The following is a 21,731-nucleotide window of genomic DNA, read 5'->3' on the forward strand; positions in this document are numbered from 1 at the left end:
ATTAACAGTCATTACGAAGTTTTATTTTTAGCACATTTTCTTTCATTCTTGTCAAACACTTTGCCCAGGAAGTTTTGTATTCCTTTCCTTCCAGGTTCACAGGAATTAACCCCCTCCAGCCCCCACCCCCCACGCCGCACCCCCACCCTCCACCAAATATGGAGATTGACTTGGGACAAACTTGCTGCCTCAGCTGCTTGTGAGGAAGAATGACAAGCTGTCTCCCTCATTTGCCCCTTAAGTATTTCTTACTTGACTCTACTCCTGGATATAAAATAAATCCAATTTAAAAAAAATGCCTCAAACATTTTGGCCACTTATTTTTTACCCTTTAGAGAGATCCCAGGGTTGAATTCTAAAAGTAAACTTCTTTTTAAAGAGTAACTATGTAAAACTAACATTCAGTTATTGGCGCTTCAGGAAAAAAATAGAAGCAGCAAGGAATAGAGTGGATTACTCCACAGACACGTCTGAGTTTGTTCATCTTATCACAAGGGTTTACTTTACTGAGCAACTTCCTTTTTCGTTTGTTTTCAAGTCAGGTATGTAGAAAGAAAGGAGCCCTGGCGGCAGCGGTTAAAGCGTTCGAGGGCTAACAGAAGGGTCGGCTGTTCGAACCCACCAGTGGCTCAATTAGGAGAAAGTTTTCAGAAGAAGGTTCCAGCTGTTTGTCTCACTGACAGAGTGTAACCTTTTCCTTTGACTACTCTTGGTGTGCACAGGAGCCACGCAGCCGCTCTCACCACAAAACCATTCTCCAGTCCCTTTCTTGGTTGCGGTGGAGTCAACTCTGGCTCCTAGAGGCCCCCTGTGACGAACTAGAACTGCTCATAGGGTTTCATGACCTTTATGGGAGCAGATCGCCAGGTCTCTCACCCTCCAAGCAGCTGGGTTTGTTCAAACCACCAACCTTTTGGATAGCAGCCAAGCACTTAACCACTGCATCACTGGGGTTCTTATACTGCAAGTTGTAACCAAGTTAGAGGCAGCTCCTGCTTCAGCCTGGAGTAATCTTTCCCAACTTGTCTTTAATTCTTCATCTCCATGATTTTCACCAGATAAAGGCCCCAGGTATACAAAGCAAAAACATCCTAGTTGGTATGCCATTGGAGGGCAGATCAAAAGACGGCTTCTACCCGGACATGCTAGAAGACATCCGTAGCACCATGATTTGGGGGCTAATTGAGCTTTAAAATTCATCTTTTTAAAATATAAAAAATTTTTGATTGAAAAAATTACTTTTTACTTTTGCAGCTCTTTCTTCCTTGTCAGAATGACGTTTTGGAACAGCTAATCCAGACCCAGGAGCCCTGGTGGTGGAACGGTTAAGTGCTCGCCTGCTAACCTAAAGGTTGGTGGTTTGAAGCCACCCACCAGCTCTGCAGTAGAAAGACCTGGCAACCTGCTTCCAGAAAGATCACAGCCTAGGAAATACTATGGGGCAGTTCTACTCTGTCACATGAGGTCGCTCTGAGTTGGAATCGACTGTATGACACCCAACAACAACAGTCCAGTCTTGGTCTCCTCTCCATCCTCATCACCCATAACCACATCATTTCTGGTAAAATGAAACTTCACATATGCTACAAGCTGGGAAACCATGTGTATAACACAAAACTTTTCTATCTTACTTCCTCAGGGGCTTCAGTCATCCCTGATAGAGTTTCACAGGCTGTTCTTTGATTGCAATCTTCATTAAATTCCACAGACTTTGATGCTACATTTGAACAGAGCCTTCGAAGAGTTGAGAGTTGCTCTGAGGAACTTAGGGGAGGAGGGTGGAGGCTGGCCGGTAGGCGTGGTGGGTCAGCTATGCCATGAGCACGCTGAGACACTTCCCACAAGGCTGCAGCCAAAGTTGTTGTTGTTAGTTACCGTCAAGTCGATTCTGACTCATCACAACCCCATGTGACAGAGTAGAACTGCCTATGGGGTTTTCTAGGCTGTAATCTGGGTCACCAGGTCTTTCTCACATGGGGCAACTGTGTATGCTCAAATTTAACTGGGTATATATTTAAAAAAAAAAAATCCCTTGCCAGTGAGTTGATTTCAACTCAGAACTGCTCCACAGGGTTTCCAAGGAATGGCTGGCAAATTTGAACTGCTTACCTTTTGGTCACTGCACCAGCTGGGTATAGAACTGCGATTTAATGGATTTTGAACTTTTGTAGCCCTGAACCCACCAGCTATTCCTCAGGAGAAAAGACGTGACAGTTGGCTTCCTTAACAATTACAGCCTTGGAAACCCTATGGGGCAGTTCTACTCTGTCCTATAGGGTTGCTATGAGTTTGAATTTGACTGAGAGCAATACTTTTTTGTGTGTTTGTTTGTTTTTTAAACAGGTTAGTTTTCCTTAGCGGAATTCACATGTATGTTACGTTAATAATACGTCAGTAACATTAATTATTTTTTTAACATTAAGGATTTCTGAAATAATGCTATTATTTATGTTATGCTTATAGTTTTGCTGTCTAAGAAGATTTCTAACAGCTGAAAGTTCTTTAATGATTAAATTTCTTCAATGGCTGAAATCTCTATAAATGTAACAATGCTATGTCAGTGGGAAAGATCCAAGTCTTGTGGTCTGTCTGACTTCCTTCCTTTTTTTCTTCACCTGTTGATCCTGATTTGGAAGAAGTACAGCCAGAGTGCTCCTTGGAAGCAAGGATGGCGAGACTTCATGTCACATACTTTGGACATGTTATCAGGAGGGACCAGTCCCTGGAGAAGGACATCAGGCTTGGTAAAGTAGAGGGTCAGCAAAAAAGAGGAAGACTGTCAAAGAGATGGGCTGACACAGTGGCTGCAACAGTGGACTCAAGCATAACAACGATTGTGAGGGTGGTGCAGGACCGGGCAGTGTTTCATTCTGTTGTACACAGGGGTGGCTGTGAGTCAGAACCGACCCAACTACTACTACAACAGCATTGATCCTGACCATGTGTGGACCCTTGCTGGTAAGGAATTGTTTTCCCTGAGAGTAATGCTTGGTGGTGGTTCATGCTGTTTTATCAGGGATGCAGGACAATAAATAACTATGTGACTTGATGGTATTATTTCCATGGCTATTGTTGTTGCTAGCTGCCATCGAGTCGACTCCAACTCATGTCCAACCTTGTGTACAACAGAACAAAATGCTGTCCAGTCTTGCATCATCCTCATGATTGATGGTACTATCACATCCATCATTGCAGGCTCTGTGCCAGTCCATCTCACCGAGGGTCTCCCTCACCTTGGCTGGCCCTCTCCTTCACCAAACACGATGTCCTTCTCCAGTGATTGATTCCTCCCAATGACGTGTCCAAAGCAAGTGAGTTGAACAATATTCTGTTGTGATCCATAAGGCTTTCACTGGCTAATTTTCGGCAGTAGTTCTCCAGACCTCTCTTCCTAGAATGTCTTACTCTATGGCATGTGTAAAAATGAAGTTAAAGAAAACTTGAAAGTTTTGTAATGGAAGACTATCAGCCATGTTGGGAAAATACCGTTTAAAAGCATTAATATTATTTTCCAAAACAGCCTTGACCAAAAGAGCCTAGAAATCCAAGTTAAGTGTAAGGCCAGGCAAAAGAACAGAGTATTTCTGATTCAAAAAAAAAAAATTGTTGTTGGTGAAAATACACATGGCAAAACATACACCAATCCAACAATCTCTACCTGTACAATACAGTGATATTGATCACATTCTTCAAATTGTGTAATCACGCTCATCCTCCTTTTCCAAATTGTTCCTCTCCTGTCCATATAATCTCACTGCCCCCTAAGTTTTCTATCTAACCATTTGGTCCCATTTAGTAAGTTGTTTTTTTTTTTTCTTTTAAAAAGAACACAAAGTTCATGGCAGACATTCTTTACTAGTTAAACTAGACCATTGTTTGGTTTAAAGACTTCAGGGGGTATTTTTGGTTTAAGGTTTAAAGATTATCTCAGACAGACTTCCGGCCACCATGGCATCATAGAGAAGCACCACACCGTCCATCCACAGCAAAGACCTGAAAAACTAGGTAAAACACAGACAAACGTCATTTCTGGAACCTGACGCTCCAAATGAAGAGATAGATAACTCAGCCAATCACCAAGTGAAATAAGAAACTGACAGAGGATGGAGAGCAAGGAGAGATACCTGCGGAGGACCCCATCAGCTAACATAGCATGGATCTGCCATCTTGGACTGTAGTCGGGGATCAGCAGACGGGGAGCACAGGAAAGTAGCTTCGTGGAACTCCCAGCAGGAGACAGAACACCCGGTAATGAGTGATATACGCTTTCCTCGTCCCCACCGTCTTTCCCTCCCCGACTTCGGCCCCTCTGCTTCCCGCCAGCCGTAGTCTCTCAGGCAGGGAGGCATCTGCTTTGGCCTCAGGCTGCTTGGATTCACTCTGCCCACGCTGGCCAGGCCCCTGAGCTGGTGTTGGTTCTTTTTGTCTCTTTTGGTTTCTTCTGTGCCTCATACCACCTCCCCCTCCTTTCTCTGGAACACCTGGCTCCGTGTGCCATCTTTGCTTTTTCTTGAAAGGCTGTGAAGTCACACTTGACTGGGGAACCACTCCCCTAGCCTGTGACACCGCACTAGTGGGAGCCCTGGGGCTTTTTCTCCCTTCTTTTGCTTTGTTCTGTTTTGTTTGTTTTCTTTTTCTTTTCACAGCTTGGGAGCCATTTCTAGCTGGGCTGCACAGCATGGCTTAGGAGCCACTCCCCAAATCTGCGCAGCTGCATAGGTGAGATTCCTGGGGGCATTTTTTTTTCTTCTTTCTTTCTTTTCTTTTTTTCCTCTTCTCTCTCTTTTTCCCTTTCTGTCTGTCTTCATTTCTCAGATCTCGTCTCTCCACACTTATCTTCTTTTCTTGTCTCCTGAATACCTGGTGCTATGTGACATCTATACTCTCTCTAGCCCAGGCTATCCTGTGCAGCCTGGGAGCCACTTCCCTGGTCTTAGCAGCCCCATTGGTGGGACTCCAGGACTCCTGTGGGCTTTTCTTTTCTAAATTTTTATCTAGTTATTTATTTCTTTCTTGTTCCCTTTTTCTTTTTTTTTCCTTTTTGCTTTTCTCCATTTCTTGGTTTTTCATCACTCCACTCCAACGGAAAGCTCCCTTAGCACTCTGTTTTTCGCTTTCTTTGTTTGCTTGTTTGCTTTTGGCTCCTGTTTTTCTTTCCTCTTTTTCCCATATCCCTATTAGCTCCACATATCACAACCTCCCCCTCTTTCCTGCCTACTTGCACCATGCACTGAACATCACACCCCCAAGCAGCACAGGCACAGCCTACTGGAACCTGCTCAGCACTGATTCCTGGCCCATCCTGTTGGCCGTAGTAGTACGTGCCACAAACAACCCATCCCAGCCCCTCCCTTTCAGTTGGACCTGCCCTGCTGCATCATAGCTGAATGACTGGCCCTGCCCATTGGACAAGGAGGTGGAAAGTATCGTGACTACAGACAAGCAAACAACAAGAAATGCACAGCCTGCCTGCTCAGACATAACCAACAAAACAAAAAATCAGGATGAAACAAATCTACAATCAAGAAACAAAGAAAATAACTACTGAATGTCCAGAAGACAATATCAAAACATATTAAAAAACAGGACAGGATGGGTCCAGTAGACATCCAAAATAAAACACCAGATGACTTTCCAGTAGAAGAAAAGGCACTAGAACTAGTGGACAGGGAATTCAAATCCCTAATATTCATAGCTATCCAAAAGTTGAAGTAAGAAGCAGGGAAAAAAATAGACAAATTCTTGGAAAAGGCAGACATATTCATGGAAAATACAGACAAAAACATGGAACAATTCAGGAAAGTAATACAGGAACAAAATGCCAAAATAAATTCACAACTAGAAATCATACAAAAACAACAATTAGAAATTCAAAAGAAAAACAAGATTTCAGAAATGGACAGTGTCATAGAAAGGCTGAGGAGCAGATTTCAAATGATGAAGGACAAAATCAGTGAAATTGAAGACAAACACTTGGATACAACTGTATTTGAGGAAAAATCAGAAAAAAGAACAAAGAAAAATGAAGAAATCTTGAGAATTATGTGGGATACAATCAAAGTAAAAATTTGCGAGTGACTGGGGTTCCAGAACAGGGAGAGAAAATGGAAAACACGGAGAAGGTCATTGAAGAATCGCTGACAGAAAACTTTCATACTATCATGAATGATGAAAAGCTGACCATCCAAGAAGCTCAACAAACCCTATATAGGATAGACCCCAAAAGAAAAACATCAAGGCATATCATAATCACACTCACTAAAACCACAGACAAAGAAAAAATCCTGCAAGCAGCTTGAGAAAAACAAAAAGTCATATACAGAGGAGAAACGAGACTAAGCTCTGATGATTTGGCGGAAACCATGCAGGCTAGAAGGCAATGGGATGACAGATATAAAATCTTGAAAGAAAATAAGTGCCAACCAAGAATAATATATCCTGCAGAGGTTTTGTTCAAATACACTGGTGAAATTAGGACATTTCCAGATAAACAGAAATTAAGGGAATATGTAAAAACTAAGCCAAACTTAGAAGAATTATTAAAGGGAGTCCTTTGGTCTGAGAACAAACAACACCAGTCCACAGCCTGAATCTAGGATGCAAGATTGTACCAGCCAGATACCAACCTAGGAAATGAACTCTCAAGGACTCTCCAAAACCAAAACAATTGCAACAGGGAACCAAAGAGGTTAACCTGTAAATGACAACAACATCAGAACAACAAACGAGGGAATAAATGGTATAGGTATAGAACTTTCTAATGGAGAGGAAGACGAGGTGATACCAAGTGGTAATGGACTAGTTCAAACCTAGGAAGATAAGGGTAAATTTCAAGGTAACCACAAAGAAAGTTAACAAACCTCCTCATCAAAATAAAGAAGAAAAACATAAAGTCTCAATAAAAACAAAATCTACAAAAAACAAAAGAAATGAAAAAGAAATCCACAAACAAAAGGAACTCAGCACAGAAGAGTAAGAGGAACAAAGAAAACATTTGCACCACACACACACACAAAAGCTCTACAAAATGACAGAAACAAACTCTATGATAAAGAACAAGGATGAATCTGTGAAGCATCTAATGACATGGCTGCATCTGGAGGACATTATGCTGAATGAAATAAGTCAATCACAAAAGGACAAATATTGCATGAGACCACTACTGTAAAAACTCATGAAAAGGTTTATATACAAAAAGAAACAATATTTGATGGTTACGAGGAGGGGGTGGGGATGGAAAAACACTTAATAGGCAAAAGATAAGCAGTAACTTTGGTGAAGGGTATAGACAGTACACAATACTGGGAAAGCCAGCATATCCAGTATAAGGCAAGGCCATGGTAGCTCCATAGACACATCCAAACTCCCTGAGGGACCGAATTGCTGGGCTGAGGGCTGTGGGGACCATGGTCCTGGGGAACATCTAGCTCAATTGGCATAACAGAGTTTATAAAGAAAATGTTCTACATTCTACTTTGGTGAGTAGTGTCTGGGGTCTTAAAAACCTGTAAGCGGCCATCTAGGATACTCCACTGGTTTCACCGCTTTGGGAGAAAGGAATAAGGAAGAAAACTAAAGATACAAGGGAAAGATTAGCCCAAAAGACTAATGGACCACATCTACCATGGCCTCCAACAGACTAAGTCCAGTACAACTAGATGGTGCCCGGCCACCACCACTGACTGCTCTGACAGGAATCACAGTAGAAGGTCCCAGACAGAGCTGGAGAAAAATGTAGAACAAAATTCTAACTCAAAAAAAAAAAAAAAACACCAGACTTGCTGGCCTGACAGAGCCTGGAGAAACCCTGAGAGTATGGCCCCCAGACACCCTTTCAGCTTAGTAATGAGGCCACTTCTGAGGTTCACCCTTCAGCAAAAGGTTGAACAAGCCCATGGTACAAAAGAAGACGAAAGGGGTGCACCAGGTCTGGGGCAGGGACTAGAAGGCAGGAGGGAACAGGAAAACTGGTAATAGGGAACCCAGGGTTGAGAAGGGAGAGTGTTGACATGTCCTGGGGTTGTTAACAAATGTCATACAACAATGTGTGTACTAACTGTTTGATGAGAAACTAGTTTTGTTCTTTAAACCTTCATCTAAATTTCAATTAAAAAAAATTATAATAGAAGTCCTAGCCCAGGCATTAAGAAAACCAAGTGGAATAAAAGATAGAGGAATCGGAAAGAAACAGATAAACGTTTTCAGTTATCGAAAATAAATAGTTAATAAAAAAAAAAAAGGCTATCTCAGACAACAGTCTTGGGGGTTTATGCATCCTCAGCGGCTCCAGAAAGTCTGGATTCCATGAGATTTTTAAATTGTGTTCTGCATCCTCTCCCTTTTGATCAGTATTCTTCTATAGGGTCTTTGATCAGAACATTCAGTAATGGTAGTCGGGCAACATCCAGCTCTTCTGGTCTCATGGGAAATGGGGCAGTTGTTCACGGCGGCAATTAGCCACACATAGAATACCCATGACTGCAAATCAAGTACCTTCCCTTTGAGTCTTTTGCCATTTTCACAAGTCAGTAAGTTGAGTGTTTATTATGTACTTTAATGTGACCTAGAACTGTGTTTGTCTGCTTGAGGATACAAAACAAGATGATGGAACATCTGCTCTTGAAGACTTTCCTATCGCATTCTAATGAGAAAAGCTGTTCCCCTCTTTAAGAGACTTTGTTGTTGCTGTTGGGTGCCCTGGACTCAATTCTGCCTCAAAGCGACCCCAGGAGACAAAGCAGAGCTGCCCCATGGGGTTTTCTAGGCTGTAGTGTTTATGGAAGCAGATCACCAGCTCTTTCTTCTGTGGAGCTGTTAGGTGGGTTCAAACTACCAACCTTTCAGTTAGTGGCTGAGAGCTTAACCACTGTGGTATCAGGTCTCCTTTAACAGACTCCACCCCTAGACTTTTAGCTACCCTCTGAGGAAACAACAAACCACAATCTGTGGGCATAGGTAGGACACCAGATTCTGAACCTTCTCCGTAATTTCTTCTGAAGACAGAAAGTGAGATCACGAAGGGCTTAAATTTTTAAAAGCCTATACCCATTAATTTGAAAACTGCCACAACACAACCGTATTACTCAAATGGGTAAAGAGACATAAAATTTTCCAGGAGAGGAAGTGTAAAAGGCTATTTAGTCTCACTAGCAGTAAACGATAGATAGATCATTTGCCCTATAAACTTAGTAAAGTGTCGAGGGTATGTCAGATTCAGGGCCGCTGAGAGTGAGGTGAGGCGGGTACTTCCACTCCCTGGAAACAGTAGTTAGAGCTGACGCAAGCTTCCCAGAAGATATTTTTTCTAGTATCAAACAACATTGCTTGCAATGCTAGGAATCTTAAAACCATTTAAAGTAAATAATCCAAAATATATTACAGAAAAAAATGGTAACAGCATTTGAAAAAAATGGTAACAGCATTTAAAAAAAAAAAGAGAAAGAAAGAAAAAGAAATACTGCAAGCAAACTAAATGTTTAGCTACTAGGGTATAATTAGTCGGATTTTGTACATGCAAAAGATGAAATATTACATGGTCAAGAAAATGATATTTATGATGAATTTTAAAAACATCGGAAAATGCCTTTGTCGTATTTTTAATTGATAAAGAGTAATATAAATTATATATAGCCTAGGATCAATTATGACCAGATATTAGCAAAAGAACTGAAAAGGAACATACAAACTATGAAAATATGGGCAGTGGTTATCTACAGGACTGTATGAATACAGGGGAGCTTCACTCCCTTTATATTGTCCAGTGTTCTATTACGGTCAGAAAAATTACCAGTCAGAGCATGGTACCAAGACGAGATACTGCAGAAATATTGTTTACCCATTTATTTACTATCAGTCTGGCTTTGGGATAGGTCAATTAATTATTTAAAGCATGAATTTTTAGCTTATCTTAATTAGTAAAGTACATCTGCTGTGAGTATTGTGATCTTTTAAAGAATTATCTGTGTGAGATCAAACTGAGAACAGCAACTCAAAAGGCCAGATGGGAAGCTTAGGGGGCAGTGAGTTTAAGACAATGGTGGTGGGAGAATTTGGAAAAGGACGTCAAGAATGGCAGCACAATGTGAAGAATGTGAACAATGTCACCAATCGTACATGTAGAAATTGTTGAAATGGTGTATCTTTGGCTGTATATTCTTCCACAAAAAGAAAAGAAAAATTTTAAAACAAAAGGTATTGAAGGGAAATCATTTTCTAAAAAGAAATTGGCCCCGTGTGACTCTAATTAAAACAGAAGGGGAGGGGGAGAAGGACAGGCCTGGGGGCGGAGTCACACGCAGGGAAGCAGGCCATGGGAAGAGTCATCTACAGGCAGAGGAACCCGAAGGACTCCCAGCGGCCACCACAGACGGGGAGAGAGACGCGGAATAGCTCCTGTTTCAAAGCCTCTGAGACTGATGTGGGAAAACACATTTCTGTCCTTTAAAGTAATAAATAAATAAAATTTTAAAACAGTGGGCAACTTGGTCAATGGCTGCTGGCTTCCCTAACTTTTGCCCCTGCTACCAACTCAGGGAGCCCTGGTGGTGCAATGGTTAAGCACTTAACTGCTAACTGAAATGCTGGTGATCTGAACCTATCCAGCGGCTCTGTGGGAGAAAGACCGGGAGATCTGCTCCTGCAAAGACGCCACGCACAACAGAAGGAAACGCTGCCCCGTCCTGCGCCACCCTCACAATCATTGCTGTGTTTGAGCCCATTGTTGCAGCCACTGTGTCAACCCATCTCGTTGAGGGTCTTCCTCTTTTTCACTGACCCTCTACTTTACCAAGCATGGTGTCCTCCAGGGACGGGTCCCTCCTGATAGCATGTCCAAAGTACATGAGACGAAGTCTCGACATCCTCACTTCCGAGGAGCACTCTGGCTGTATTTCTTCCAAAAGTGACTTGTTCGTCCTCTGGCAGTCCTTGGTATATTCAGTATTCTCTGCCAACACCATAATTCAAATTCATCAATTTTTCTTTGGTCTTCCTTAGAAAAGATTACAGCCTAAGAACTCTGTGGGGCAGTTCTACTCTGTCACATAGTGTTGCCAGGAGTCGGAATCCACTCTGCAGAACCTGACAACAGTAACTATATCTCTGTGTCTACACCTGTGGAGCCCTGATGGCTGCTAACTGAAGGCTGGCAGTTCGAACCCACCCAGTGGCTCCAAGGGAGAAAGACCTGGCCATCTGCTCTACTAAAGACTACCGCCTAGAACATCCTCTGAGGCAAGTTTGCTCTTCCACATGGGTTGCTGTGAGTCAGAGTTGGCTCGACAGTGCCCAGCAACAAGAGCTCAAGGCCAGGGACCTGTTAATAAAACCTCCAAGAGTAGAATTCAGATTTCTCAAAGGTAGAGTCCTGCTTCGTATTTAAGGTAAGTTCTCGATCATGCTAACGTTCCCCTGTTGGGTGGGGGTTGAATTGGAGAATACCTGTGGCCCTTGAATTTTTATGAAATTTATATAAATTTTTTAGGGAGCAGCTCTGTGGCATTTCTCAGAATCTCAAGGAGTATAGGATCCAAAAAAATGTTAAGAACTTCCGATCTAATGTTGCATGCGGGAGGCTATCATGTTGAAGACAAAAAAATTTAAAAAAACCAGTACAGGTGTTTAACCTTGTCTACCACGGACTGCCAGAGACAGTAACCGCGAGTCTCGGAGGAAGGACATCTCGTCTACCACGGACTGCCGGAGACAATAACTGCGAGTCGAGGAGGAAGGACAGCCGGAATGCTCTCTAGAAGCGATCATGGCAAAGCTTCATCTTGCTTACTTTGGGTATATCACCTGCAAAGATCAACCACTAGAAAAGGACATCATGCTTGCTGAAGGAGAGGGTCAGTAAAAAGAGGGAAACCTTCCATGAGACGGATTGACACAGCGGTGGCAACAATGGACTCGAGCCTAACAAGGATTGTGAGGATGGCTCAGGACCAGGCAGTGTTTTGTTCTGTTGTACGTAAGGCTTATAAAAGTGGGAACCGACCGGAGGGCAACTAACAACAACAATTTTGTTATGGCCAAGAATTAATGGTCATTCTTGTACCTCTAAGTAATAAGAACATTTGAATTCTAAACGAATTGACCAGCTAAAATAAAAACAATCTTTTACTCCACCAATATCCTCCCTGCCAGCTCCTCTGCACTGGTTAATTTTGATGGAAAAGCAAAGCCTAATGGGACCTTTTCAGACGATGGAGCAATTACCACCTAGGAGATGTCTTTCTGCTACAGGGAAAGTGCTCCTTTATTTTGGCTTTCCCATTTTTCTTCCAGTAATGAGGCCAAGAAACGCTGTTTACCCAACTGGGAGCTGGCCGGCTTTTGGGGGCAGCCATTCGAGAAAGGGCTGATTTGAAATGAGAGAAGAGGGAAACATTAAGCTAAAAATAAAATGAATTCAGAGCTTCGACTCTCTTCAGGGGTCTCTTGGGTGCCATAGTTAGGTTAATGGAAGGCCCAAGGGCTAAGGTTGTAAGTCAGTGCCACTTGGCTCCTTCAGGGCAAGCCGCTGGGCGGACTGTGTCAGCAGACACTGCACTTGACCACGGAGACCTGGAATAAACCAGGGCATAAAATGACCTCCACCTGCCCCTGACAGAGGAGAAGCTACTGCTCCGATGAGACCAGGTCACGTGGAAAGATCTGTACCTTTCTTTGACACCAGGACTTCTTGCAGATTTTCTGGGAGTGGCTTTTTACCTCATTGCCGTCAAGTTGATTCCGGCTCATAGGACCCTGCAGGACAGAGGAGAACTGCTCCATAGGGTTTCCAAGGCTGTAATCTTTATGGAAGCAGACTGCCACGTCTTTCTCCCAAGGAGCAGCTAGTGGGTTTGAACCACTCAATTTTCGGTTAGCAGCCGAGCACTTAACCACCGTGCCACCAGGGGTCTTCCTCTGGGAATGGCCAGCCACTGATAGAAGGAGAAAACCTTATAGGGCACCTCCAACGATCTCGGGTGAAGCGGCTGTTTTTTCTCTGGGTTCAGTTCTTGCTGCTGCTTTAATGTTACTAGGTGGTGCAAATGGTGAAGTGCTCGACAACTGGAGAAAGGTTGGCAGTTAGAACCCACCCAGAGGTGTCTCGGAAGACTGGCCGGGCGACCTGCTGCCGAAAGGTCACAGCCAAGAAAACCCTGTGGAGCTCAGTTTTATTCTGCACCCATGGGGTCACCATGAGTTGGAATTGACTCGATGGCAACCAGCACACACGTACACAATATATTCATCAGGGCTTGCCACATAGAATCACAACACTTGTGGGTCAGGAGTGATCCTAGACATCATTTTAATCTGTTGTTGTGTGCTGTCAAGTTGATTCTGATTCACGGCAGCCCCATGTGACAGAGTAGAACTGCCCCACAGGGCTTCCTAGGCTACAATCTTTACAGAAGGAGATAGCCATGTCTTTTCTCCCATGGAACTGCCGGGAGGGTTTGAATTACCAACCTTGCAGTTAGCAGCTGAGTACTTAACAGCTGAGTCACCAGAGCTCCTTTATTTTAGTCTAGGAGTTATTAAACTGAGCTAGAAAGAAGACCCTTTGGTAATATCAATATGTTACTGTTATTAGTTGCCTTTGATTCATAGCAACAGAACAAAACACTGCCTATCTTCACGATCGTTGGTGTGCTCAAGTCCATAGTTTCAACCACTGTGCATTGTGAGTGTCTACATATTGGAGAGTAGTTGGTTGTGATCCAAAGGGTTTTCATTGGCTGATCTCAGAAGTAATCTCCAGGACTTTCTTCCTGGTCTTAGTCTGGAAGCTCCACTGAAACCTGTTCACCATGGGTGATCCTGCTGGTATTTGAAATAGCAGTGGCACAGCACACAAGCATCACAGCAACATACGGGCCCCCACAGTAGGACCAACTGACAGATGGCTGGTGGGATAGCAATATAGCATAATGGGTAAGAACAGACACTCTGGAGCCAGATCGCTTGGGTCTGAATGCTGGTTCCATCATTTAACATTTCTGTACCTCAGTGTGCTCATCTGCAAAATGAAGACGGTAAAGTACAGTGAGACCTGTGACAGGACTACCTCGTTTTTCTGGGCCTCACAAGTTTTCTGTCTTTGACGGGGTGCAGTCTTACCATTTGTTATCACTCTGTGTTGATGGGAAATATTTGAGTTTTCCTTCTCTGCCAGGTCCCGGCTTTTGCAGGCTTTCCTGTATCTCCCTCACAGGGTGTCGTAAAGTGCTTTGAAGAGTATCTGACAATCAGTAAGTGCTGTCTGACGTTTGTTCACATCGTCAAAGAATTCCACAAAGTTCTACACAATATTAGTTGTGTGGGTTTTAAGATTTTTACCAACCCCAGTAAAATCCATGTCTGTTTAACAAGGGGCCATCATACCTGTGGAGCGCATTATCAGTTCAGTCTCCTTGGACCATTCGCAGTTACCAGAAGTAAGTTCTCTCCTCCACAGCATTTGTTCCACAGTGTGGGAATTAATATCATCCATTCATTCATTCAGCATCTACTGAGCACCTACTCTGAGCTGCCCTGTGGCCCTACCATGTACTTCTCTAGATACTGAAATACAGCCATTAATAAAAGGTAAAAGCCCTCGTGTACCCTACATCCAGTGTAGTTCCGAGCTTTAAATCTGCTATTTTTTAACAGAGGAGCCCTTGTGGTGCAGTGGTTAAGCGTTCACCTGATACCCAAAAGGTCAGCGGTTCAAACCCACTAGCCACTCGGCAGGAGAAAGATGTGGCAGTCTGCTTCCACAAAGATTTACAGCACTGCAAACCCTATGGGGCAGTTCTACTCTGTCCTATAGGGCCGCTATGAATGGAATCGCCTCGACAGCAATGGGTTAGGTGTTTTTTCTTTTGTTGTTGTTTTTTGGTATTGTTTAGCAGGAGCATCCCTGCTGATTGCCAGGTCCCATGACACGCCCCCCATCACATCAGACTTAGAAAATTCTCCTTCACTATACAGTTCTAAATGGTTAAGCACTTGGCTGTTCACCGAAAGATCGGCAGTTTGAACTTACTTGCTGCTACGCAGGAGAAAGACCCAGAGATCTACTTTTGCAAAGATTTCAGGCCTGGAAAACCCTGTGGGGCAGTTCTACTCTGTCGTGGAGTCTCTATGAGTCAGAATTGACTCGACGGCAATGTTTTTGATATAGTTCTAAATGGTTAAGCACTTGGCTTTTAACCAAAAGGTTGACCGTTCAAACCCACCCAGAGGCCCCACAGGAGAAAGACCTGGTGATCTGCTCCTGCAAAGATTACAGCCCAGAAAACCTTATCCGGCAGTTCAGCTCTGCCTCATGGGGTCACTATGAGTCGGAATCGACTTCCCAGCTCCCAACAACAACAACGATCGCATACGGTTCTAAAAATGTCCGGAAGATGTACTTGCCTGTCAAACTAGAGAATTCCAAAACCCCGTGGTTACACAAAGGCACCAGCTGCTCTGCCTCTGACTAAACCATGTTCCTCCCAGCCCGTTGGGGCCTCGCCCCCGTCCCCACTTTCCCCTCTTGTCACACTCAGTGCGCCCTGTCCCAGGAGCTACGGGGACAAATGAGGACAGACGTGATGATAAAGGAAGGAGGGTCCTGGCTATGGTTGGGTTACGGGAGGAGAGATGATGCGTCTCGAGAATTTGAGGGTCCGTACTCCCCCTTGGTACGCCTCACACCTGCTGGGATGAACGTGTCTGGTTTTGTCTCTCTTCCACGCTCTCCTGCTTGTGCCCTACGGTGTCCGGAAACATCCGCTTTGTTCTCTCAGAGCTTTACACACTCGGTCTGCTGTCAATTTATGTTCACGTTGTGGTTTGTATAAACGTGTAGTTGTCGTTGGTTGCCGTAGAGTCAATTCAACTCATGGAGACCCAAGTGTGCAGACCAGAACTGCTCAGTAGGGTTTTCAAGGCTGTGGCCTTTCCGAAGCATTTCGCCAGGCCTGTTGGAAACCCTGGTGGTGTAGTGGTTAGGAGCTTGGCTGCTAACCGAAAGGCTGGCAGTTCAAATCCACCAGGTGCTCCTTGGCAACTCTACGGGGCAGTTCTACTCTGTCCTGTAGGGTCGCTGAATCCGACTTGTCGGCAATGGGTTGTCTTGGGGGGGTCCTCTGAGGTGCCCCATGGAGGGTTGAACCGCCACCTTTCAGCTAGTACAGGTAGCCCCTGACTTACAACAGGGCTCCAATCGGATTACTCTGTCCTAAGTCCGCGCTGATGTAATTTGAATACCTAACTTTTTTTTTTTTAGCTTTCATTATTGTTGCCTTTTATTATCAGTATCTTTATAAAAAATCCCACCTTTATTTGTCTTTGGGGGTTGGAAACATTACACATAAACCTAGAGATATGATGACGTCAGCGAATTTGCCCCAACGTTGTAGGCGATACATGACTAATCATGGATGTTAAGAAAAGGACGGTTGTAAGCGCGCTTTGTCTTAACTCAGACATGGCCCAAGTCGGGGACCACCTGTAGTCGAGGACATAACCGTTTGTACCACGCAGACAGTCCTAAAGGAGCCCTCGTGGTAAGCTCGGCTGCAGGCCGAAAGGTTGGCAGTTCCAAGCCCCCCAGCTGCTTGGCTCCATGGGGCAGTTCTACTCTGTCACACGGGGCGACTGTGAGTCGAAATTGACTCGACGGCAGCCAACAAGGACAAGTCGGCTCATCACTGTAAGGGCACCTCTACCTGCAGGCCACGCCCTCCTTTAGGTAAGTGTTTGCTCAGCCTCAGGGGTATAGAGGGTGGGGACAGAAAAACTAAAAACAGCAGCAACGATTACAGAGTCTCACTGAGTGTTACAGCCACGGCGCTAGGCGCTTTATCACTCATTATTTTATGCAATTCTCACTGCAAACCTAGGAGGCTAATGCTATTCTTACCTCACTTTTTATCCATGAGGAAGCACTGAAAAAAGTGCCATTTCCCAAAACTAGCAAGTGGCAGAGCGTGAATATAGCCTAAGTCTGCGCTCGCAATTAAAGCCGTGGTCATCCCGTGGATTTCTACTGGAAGTGACCCTGTGTGATAGACTAGAACTGCCCTACAGGGTTTCCTAGGCTGTCACCTTTACCAGACCAGATGGTCAGCTCTTTCTCCAGTGAAGCTGCTGGGTGGGTTCGAACCATCAGCCTTTCAGGTAGCAGCTGAGTGCTTAACCACTGCGTCACCAGGGCTCCTTGGAATATGACTACAGGTTTGTAATTTACCTAGCCTGAGCTTGGTGTAGGGAGCCCTGGTGGCACAATGGTTAAAGCACTCGGCTGAGAACTGAAAGGTTGGTGATTTCAAACTGCCAGTGTCTCCTCAGGAGGAAGACGTGGCAGTCTGCTTCAGCAAAGATTTACAGCCTTGGAAACCCTTTGGGGTCATTGTGAGTCAGAACCGATTCCACAACAATGGGTTTGGTGTTTTGGTTTGGTTGGGCTTGGCGAATCGCACGTAAGTGCTGAGAAAACATTTGTTTTCCATCTCATACTCCTCCCCTGACCTCCTAAAAATGTCTCCAAAGGTCATGTTACCTTCTTTGTCTATGTGGTATGGATTTACTATCAACCAAATTCTTAAAGTTTTTTTCTCAAGATCTTCTAACTGTTGTTGTTGTTAAGTGCCATTGAGTCGGTTCCGACTCACAGCGACCCTACAGGACACAGTAGAACTGCCCCATAGGGTTTCCAAGGAGTTACTGGTGGATTTGAACTGCTGACCTTTTGGTTAGCAGCCGAGCTGTTAACCACTACACCACCAGGGTCCAGATCTTCTAACTAGTACCCGTGTACTTACCCTTGTGGACCAGAGTAACTGACGTTGTACTCATCACTGTTTTACTTCTCTCTAGGCAGATTCAGCTCATCATTCCAACGCGTTAAGATCTGTTTGTATTCTGATGCTGCTGACACACACGACATTGTTCTCTTTGACTTTACGTGCAGATGTTTGTTCAACACGCCTTTAGTGAAGACTCTGATAAGGCCAAGGACGCGCTTTGTTGTAAGCCACCAGATTCCTCCCTCTAGGTTGCCATGTTCACGCTTCCTCTAAATTTGTTCGTTCGGCCAGCTGCTAATCTGCCTTTACATTAGCTAGGCCCCTATTTCTTCATCTTGTTTCCAATGAGACCATGAAGGATTTATAAGATGGTTCTGCTGACATTCACATGTATTTCATCTATCACATTTCCTTAAACTACTGTCTAAAACTAATTCGACCGGATTCAATTTGGTTGGAAGTGATTTGACAAAAAGCAATTTTGTCAACAAGCCCATTTTGTCAAACCAATAATCTAGTTAACTGGGAGTAATGGCAATTAGTGATTTTTCAAAGTTGGTCATTTTTTGTGTACAACTAGACAGATTTGCTACCATTTTATATTTTTAGGTCCACATTTTTCTTTTTCCCACTAGTGCGATTTTTTTCTTTCTAGTTTATTTTCATCCAGTTATTCCTACCAAGCCTTGCTAACGATAGAGAATAATTGAAACAATCTAAATGTGTAGCAATTAAAGACTGCGAATGCCCGACCACTGATGGACTGATTTAAAAAATTATGCTAGGTTCCAAATACCATATGGTAGGTGAAATGACAAATGTAACAAACCAAACCCAGTGCCGTCGAGTCAATTCCGACTCATAGCGACCCTATAGGACAGAGTAGAACTGCCCCCATAGAGTTTCCAAGGAGCACCTGGTGGATTTGAACTGCCAACCCTTTGGTTAGCAGCTGTAGCATTTAACCACTATGCCACCAGGGTTTCCGTGACAAATGTAGTCATAAAAAAGGCATATAAATGACCATCGCACACTGATGTCAGTTTTGCTTGAATGGGATCATGATTTTAAATTTATTTTTTGGTTTGTGTTTATTATTTTTCCTTAAAGAGCATGTATTGTTCCAAAAGCCTAAAATTAAAAAAATCCTAATTGTAGACAACTGTTCAACCCCTTTATTAGTTTCAAATAATTAGTTTCTATTGTTGGATTTAAGCAGCCATGGTAGCACAATGTTTAAGCGCTCCACTACTAACCAAAAGTTGATGGTTCAAACCCACCCAGAGACGCTGTGGAAGAAAGACCTGGTGATCAGCTCCCGTAAAGATCACAGCCTAGAAAACCCTGTGGGGTGGTTCTGCTCTGTCCCGTAGGGTCACTACGAGTCAGATTCAACTCACAATTACAATGATGACAACAACAACATTGTCGGCTCCTTCAGCTGTCTCCTAAGCAGTTCCTTTAATTGTTAAAACTTTTCACAAACAACACAGAGTAATTAAGGAGGAATTCAATATACATCAGGATAAAAATAAAATTTCTGAAAAACGTAAAATAATGTTTAGAGATCCCTGTAGCCCTGTAAAGCTGCCCCATGCTGTATGATAATTGCCCATCTTGGAATCTAATGGCTGTTGGGCGTATTTATTTTCAGCCAGTTTGTTGTATGGGCCAATTTGCTTTTGACCAAATTATTTTTGGCCCAAATAGCATGCTGTCTCTCTGTCAGGCTAGGACTACATTAAAGGGAAAAATGTCATTATTGTGGCCATTTCCTTTTTAGTGCATCTATGCTGGATTCTAGGTGCCCTGGTGGCACAGTGGTTAAGCACTCAGCTGCTAACCTCAAGGTTGGAGGTTTGAACTCACTAGCTGCTCCTCAGGAGAAAGATGTGGCAGTCTGCTTCTGTGAAGATTACAGCCCTGGAAACCCTACGGGGCAGTTCTGCTCTGTCACGTGGGGTTGATATGGGTGGGAATCGCCTCGATGGCAGCGGGTATGCTAAATTCTGGGGCCACTGGCATTCTGTTTTGGCTGATCTACAAACCATCTTTTAATAACCCATGCTAGAATCTTGCCAATCTGAGAAAATTTAACACTATCCGTAAGTTCCTTTAGAAGCTTTCTAAAGACCCCAGAGCAGCTCTGGTGGTACAAATGGTTAAGCACTTGACTGCTAACCAAAAGGTTGGCGGTTCAAATCCACACAGAAAGAATCACAGCCATTGAAAATGTTACGAAATGCAGTTCTACTCTGACACACATGGGGTCTCTGTGAGTCGGAGTCAACTCAGTGGTAACTATGAGGGAGCCCAGGTGGTGCAACAGTTAAGCACTCAGCCGGTAACAAAAAGGTTGGTGGTTTGAACTCACCCCGTGGCTCCATGGGGGAAAAACTTGGTGATCTGCTCCCGTAAAGGTTATAGCCTAGAATATCTTTGGGGGTGTTTCTACTCTGTTACATGGGGTCGTGATGAGTAGGAACTAACTCAATGGCACCCACTAACAACAACAAAGACACCGATAAGGAACAGCATCCATCTTGAAAATAAACGCTGACATACTCACCTGAGTGCTGTCCAAACACTTCAGTCCAACAGATGTGGGGTCGGTTTTCCAGGAAATTCCTCAGCATCTCCACCCCCGTGTATCTCTGCAGAACCACTCTTAGAACACTGCAGACATTTCATGTTCTCCAGCCCTACAGACTTCCAAATGGTGTTCTTCCCAGGACCAATCTTACCAAAGCTGTACTGTCTACCAACAATGAAAAAGGAAGACCAAAGAAGAATTGGCACATTCAAATTGTGGTGTTGATGAAGAATATTGACTATACCATGGACTACAGGAAGGGTAAACAAATCTGTCTTGAAGGAAGTACAGCCAGAATGCTCCTCAGAGGTGAGGATGGCAAGACTTTAATTTGGACATGTTATCAGGAGGGACCTGTCCCTGAAGGACATCATACTTGGTAACGTAGAGGGTCAGTGAAAAAGAGGAAGACCGTCAACAAGATGGATTGACACAGTGGCTGCAACAATGGGCTCAAACATAGCAATTGTGAGGATGGTGCAGGACCAGGCAGTGTTTCATTCTGTTGCACACAGGGTACCTACGAGTTGGAACCAATGCAATGGCCCCTAACAACAAGATTTTCAGTTATTCCTTCAGGCTTTTATTCATTCAAGAAAAATGAAAAGTGAAAATAACAAAAATAAAGGGAACTATTTGCTCTGGGAAGCCCTTGTGACACAATGGTTAAGAGCTTGGGCGCTAACCAAAAGGTCGGAGTTCCAATCTACCAACTGCTCCTTGGAAACCCTATGGGGCAGCTCTACTCTGTCCTATAGGGTTGCAATTAGTTGGAATGGACTTGATGGCACATAACAAAAACAACACTTGCCCTACAGACCAATGACTCATTCTTTAAATGTGAGTTCCATATTGGTGGTGATTTCGCCAGGGTTTGGTTGTTGACAAAGACAGAAGCTTCTTATTCCTAGTGGTTATAATTCTGGTGGAGCTCCTAAGCTGCTAACCAAAAGGTCGGAGGTTCAAGTCCTTTCAGAGACACCTAAGAAGAAAGGCCTCCTGAGCTACTTCCAAAAAATCAGCCATCGAAAACCGTCTGGAGCACAGTTCTTCTCCGACACATGGGGTTGCCGTGATTTGAAGTCAACTCCATGGCAACTTTTTTTTTTTATACTTCCAGTATCTTTGTTTACCTTTTGGGGAGCTGACCCCCCCAAAAAGAAGATAGAGTCTGAGCGCAGCTATGAGTAAAAAACCAAAACCACACCAACTTCAGTGTGTCTTTCAGTAGGGGAGATCTAGTCTTTGATAAAAAGAAATATAGAAATAGGAGATTTTTGTTCTGTTCTCTGAATAGGAAATTTTTCCTGAATTTAACATAGGCAATTTATCTCACTTCATTCCTCCGCCCCATTTTATTAGAA

General features: G+C 43.8%; 1 long non-coding RNA gene across 3 annotated transcripts in view; it reads right to left on the minus strand.

Annotated features, from left to right (window-relative positions):
• The window catches only part of LOC126058072 (uncharacterized), an 80,864-nt gene that overhangs the window by 53,960 nt on the left and 5,173 nt on the right, over positions 1-21,731 (minus strand). For all 3 annotated transcript variants that reach the window (XR_007513080.1, XR_007513079.1, XR_007513078.1), the window contains exon 2: positions 20,344-20,532. This is a non-coding gene — a long non-coding RNA (uncharacterized LOC126058072). The remainder of the gene's footprint in view (positions 1-20,343; positions 20,533-21,731) is intronic.

This window comes from Elephas maximus, chromosome 14 (genome assembly GCF_024166365.1).
Source record: "Elephas maximus indicus isolate mEleMax1 chromosome 14, mEleMax1 primary haplotype, whole genome shotgun sequence".
NCBI lineage: Eukaryota > Metazoa > Chordata > Mammalia > Proboscidea > Elephantidae > Elephas > Elephas maximus.